This window comes from Zingiber officinale, chromosome 1A, assembly GCF_018446385.1.
Source record: "Zingiber officinale cultivar Zhangliang chromosome 1A, Zo_v1.1, whole genome shotgun sequence".
NCBI classification, from domain to species: Eukaryota; Viridiplantae; Streptophyta; class Magnoliopsida; order Zingiberales; family Zingiberaceae; genus Zingiber; species Zingiber officinale.
The window spans coordinates 49,062,110-49,067,740 of record NC_055987.1 but is presented as its reverse complement, the minus strand read 5'-3'; positions in this window follow the sequence as shown (position 1 = coordinate 49,067,740).

Genomic DNA, 5,631 nt, shown 5'->3' with positions numbered 1-5,631 from the left:
TACTTTTTGTAAGAATTTGGTATAAATGATAGATTGTTTATCTTATTTATAGTATTACAATAACAATAACCAAGCCTTTTGCCACTAGGTGGGGTCAGCTGTATGAATCTTTTTAGGCCATTGAGCTCTATCTCCTATTATATTATCATCTATATTTAAATAAATTTTATCTTGTTTTATTGTTGCTAACCAAGTCTTTTTTGGTTTTCCTCTTCCTCGTTTGATATGCATGTTTATCATAGTTTCATATTGCCTAACTGGAGCATTTATTGGTCGTCTAAGTACATGTCCGTACCATCTTAAACGTGTCTCTCGGAGTTTTTCCTCAATAGATGCAACTCCGACTTTTTCTCTAATGCTCTTATTTCTTATTTTGTCCATCTTCGTATGTCCACACATCCACCTTAACATCCTCATCTCTGCAACTCTCATCTTCTGCTCATGTCCTCGAGTCATAACCCAACATTCAACTCCATATAACATAACAGGTCTAACTGCGGTTTTATAGAACTTACCTTTAAGTTTAAGAGGTACTTTACGGTCACATAAAACACTCGACGCTCCCCTTCATTTCACTCATCCTGCTTGTATTCTATGTAAGACATCTCTCTCAATCCCTCCATTATTTTGTAAAAATGATCCTAAATATTTAAATCTCTCGGTTCTGGACAACTCGTCCTCTCCTATCTTAACAATTGTTTTATTACTTCTAATACTGCTAAACTTAAATTCCATATATTCTGTCTTTAATCTACTAAGCTTAAAATCTTTCCCTTCTAGTGTTTCCCTCCAAGATTCTAGTTTAACATTTACTGCTTCACGTGTCTCATCTACCAAAATAATATCATCTGCAAACAACATGCACCACAGGACTGTGTCTTGAATGTGCGCAGTGAGTTCGTCCATAATTAGTATAAAAAGATAGGGACTTAGAGCTGATCCTTGATGTAACCCTATCTTTATTGGAAATACTTCAGTTACTCCGCCTGAAGTCTTTACTCTGGTTGTTACATCCTCATACATATCCTTAATTAGTTCAATATATGTTACGCTAACACTTCTCTTTTCTAAAATTCTCTATATAATTTCTCTTGGAAGTTTATCATAAGCTTTTTCTAAGTCAATGAATACCATGTGTAGATCTTGTTTTTGCTCCCGATATTTTTCAATTAATTGTCTAAGAAGATGTATATCTTGTATTGTCGACCTTCGAGGCATGAACCCAAATTGATTTTCTGTCACTATGGTCTCCTTCCTTAATCTTTTTTCTATTACTTTTTTCCAAAGTTTCATAGTATGACTCATTAGTTTAATACCCCTATAGTTTGCACAATTTTGTACGTCTCCCTTGTTCTTATATAAGGGAACTAGAGTACTTATTATCCATTGATCAGGCATTTTTTTTATTTTCAATATCATGTTAAATAATTTTGTAAATCATTCAATACCTTGTTTCCCTAAGCACTTCCATACCTCTATCGGAAGGATTTTCCATTGTGCATCTTATTTAAAGCTTGTTTTACTTCTAAAGTTTGAATTCTACGATAAAAATTAAAATTTCTATGCTCATTTGACCTAATTAAATTACCTAAGTTAAGTTGGTCACCTAAACCTTCATTAAAAAGTTGATGAAAATACCTCTTCCACCGCTCTTCCACCGCTCTTTTATTTTTTCCATCGTTTACTAATACCCTATTACATTCATCTTTAATACATTTTATTTGGCTAAGATCTCTTGTTTTCCTTTCTCTCACTTTAGCTATTCTATAAATGTCTCTTTCCCCTTTTTTTTGTATCCAATTTTTGATATAACCGTTCAAAAGTTTCATTTTTTGCTTCACTCACTATTTTCTTAGCTTCTTTCTTGGCTATTGTATATTTTTTTTAAGTTGTCCTCGTTCTTACAAATATATAAATCCTTATAAGCTATTCATTTTTCCTTCATTTTCTCTTATACTTTCTCATTCCACCATCAAGATTCTTTACTTAGTGGTGCATGCCCCTTTGACTCACCGAGTACACTCTTAGCTACTATTTTCAACTTTGCTACCATCTTATCCCATGTTGTATTAGAGTCATCGTATATTTCACCTAATGCTTATACTTCTACCTTCTCCTTAAATATATTTTGCTTCCCATCCTTTAACTTCTACCACTTAATTCTAAGAATTATATATATTTTCTTTCTATTGATACTATGTTTGAGGCGTATATCCAACACTACTACCCTATGTTGGGTAGTTAAGTTTTCTCCAGGGATGACTTTGTAATTTTTACAAATCTTTCTATCCTTCTTTCTAACCATAAGAAAGTCAATTTGTGATTTATTATTCCCACTTTTGAATGTGACTAAGTGTTCTTCTCTTTTCTTAAAAAACGTATTAGCTAATATAAGGTCATATACTATCGCAAAATTTAATATAGTTTTTCCTTCCTCATTCCTCGTTCCAAACTCATAACTCCCATGTACTCTCTCATATTCCTCATTTTCACTTCGACATGCCCATTTAGATCACCCCCTATTAAAATCATTTCATTTAGTGGAATATTTTGTAATATTTCATCTAAGTCCTCCCAAAACCTTGATTTGGTAACTTCATCTAATCCTACTTGTGGTGCATATACGCTAATTATGTTCATAGTTTTTTTCACCACTATTATCTTAAGGGCTATAATTCTATCCTCTTTTCTAACTACTCCTACAACTGTATCCTTTAACAAACTATCTACAATAATACCCACTCCATTTCTTGTTTTACTCTTTCTAGTGTACCATAACTTAAAACGCGAGTTCTCTATCATCTTTGCTTTTTCGCCTATCTATTTTGTCTCTTGTACATACAAAATACTAATTTTTCTCCTAATCATCATATCTACAACCTCAATTGATTTACCAGTGAGAGTTCCTATGTTCCATGTTCCAAATCTTAAATTATTAGTTTTCTTATCATATTTGTTCTTATCCAACCTAAGATGTGAGAACTCTTGCCTATTTAACACTACACCCAAGTTCTCATGGAGATGTAGCGGTCCTTGCTGAGACGTTACAGTCGGACCCTGTAACGCGAACTCTTGCATATTTATCACTACACCCGAGTTCTGGAGATGTAGCGGTCCTTGTCGAGACGTCACAGTCGGAACCTACAACACGTTCCTTCCGGGGAACAACCTAGCATTAGCACAATAGTTTAATGGATTCATTCATTGAATATTTGTCATAGTTTGACGTTGGTTGACAACCTAACACAACCCTCCTTTTTTATTCGGATTTGGGACCAGATCGTCATAGGCAGAGTTATCTTATTTATAGTATTGTAAATACAAAATATTCTTTGTAGTAATTTTTTTTATTAAAAATGCTCAGTTGTTTTCTCTGTAGCATTGTAAAGGTAAAATAATCCTTGTTGCTTATTTGTATAATTGTTATGTTATTTGTAGCTATGTAAATGTAAAATATTATTGTAATAATTTTGGTCAAAACTATACAATATATCTAAAGTTAGAACTACTATATAATACGATACCGATAAATGTACTTTTCAACTTCCTAAACTCCAAGGAAGACAATGCAACAATTTGTCAAACATCTAAATGAGGATAGATATATCCATATAGAAGTTTTGGGAAAAGCTACTAGAACATGAATAAGTTTAAAATTATTACATGATACAATATTAATCAAGGGTGGATGATAAATACACCTTTCAACTCCTTGGGGTATAGGGAAGATAATGCAAAGTTTTTTCAAGCAGTTAAATAAGGTTAGATCCTTGCAGTTGTTTTAAGTAAAACTGTTCTAATATATATGTTTAAACTAACTGTCTGAACCATGTACTCATTTCATGGGGAGAGAATAAATTTTAAAGTAAAACATCATTAAATATGATCTACTTAAATCCAATATTTGTATTAGACTTATATGCAAGATTTAAATCAAACCTCATATCATATCAAATCTACAACTCAGATTCCCTTTCAGACACTTACTTGGAAACCCATGCTCTAACTTGTGTACTTGAAGAGGAGTTAAAAAGGAATCATCCTGACCATCAGTTTTGCCCCAACTTGCCTATGTGTGTAAAACTAATTAAATAATTTTATTCTGAAGTACTCGATCATGCATCAAATTGGTAATTCATGTGCGGATTTTAGGGTTGCCCCCTTAGATGGATCTAGTGGCTAGCACATGAGGTGTCATCATCATGAGGTCTGGGGTTCAAATCTCGGTAAAACCGAGGTAAATGTCTCTCTTATGTGTTAGTCACTATTCCAAAGACTAGTAGCCGCCCGTGATTTACCTCCTCCAGGACCAACGGATTGATGGGGGCACTGAGAACGAACGTATTCACCTTTTAAATTTTAGTGCATTGCTTCTTCATGATCTCATTCATAGAGATATATGATACTTGGCTATAAGGATTTTCTTTACTTTGCAAACTCATTCATAGCTATTATTGTTGTACAATCTCATTTTCTCCATACACTCATTATAAATGCATTCAATTTGTTTAAAAAAAAAAAAATCTAAGTATCCAACCCTTACAGACCCAACTAATTCATAACAATTTTGTTATCTTTATATTTATGTAGTTTGATATCAAATTCTCTGGCGTATATTAGGATTTCAATCACTTATAATTATGATAGAATCATCCTCAATTATCTCAACATGAATTTTTGATAAAAAAAAAAAAAATCATTCCTAGGTAGGTCCACTGTCTATTTTGCAACTGCAAATGCAATTGGGAATAGTTTATTAGGCTCATTGACTTAAGTTACTATCATTAAAAACTCCAAGATACTTGCCTATAAAGTGGCAAGTGTTTGTACTAATAATTTAACATTAAATGTATGCATATTAGCACCAATATATTTTGAAAACCCATTGAAAATGTTCGTTAAATAAAACGTACCAATGACTAGTTATTGCACGGTAGCATAATCTCATGTACATTAATCATTATTTGATTTTTAACTCACAATACTTTCTACTAAAATATTCTCACTCCGAAACCTTTTTTTTAGATGTCTTCTATATAATTGTCCTTGGAGGAAACTTTCGGTTAGTCATTACTTCTTGAATCTTAAACCCAAGAATTATTATAATTTTTATAGTTTTATTCACTTCTCAATGACTTCAAACAAATATGCCGTTTGTTAAATACAATGATACAATTTTTTTTAGCTTCTCTAATAATAGTTTGTCAATCACAAGTCTTGATTTTACAAGTAAACTTCATTTTGGTGCTTTGCTACATTTGGCTACTCGGGAAAGTACTACCTGAAGGATTCAAGGGAAAGACCAGGTCTTGCAGCATCTGCAATTGCTGTGAGTGAAGCAAAATAAATAAATAAATTTGAAATTTTCCGGTGACAATTTTGTAGACAATTCACTGAAGAGTTGATAATTATTCGCAGTCTTTGATTGCTCTGTTGAGGCATTGACAGATAAACAGAGAATTCACCAAAAGGATGCATTAACCATGACTGATGTACTTCCATGAACGAAGGAAAGAATAGCAGATAATTTTTAAAGAAAATGTATGGTGCATTTAGTTTATATTAATAATCATTTTATTTTTTATAATTCCTTTTGAAATAAATATTGGTGCATTTAGTTATACATAAACA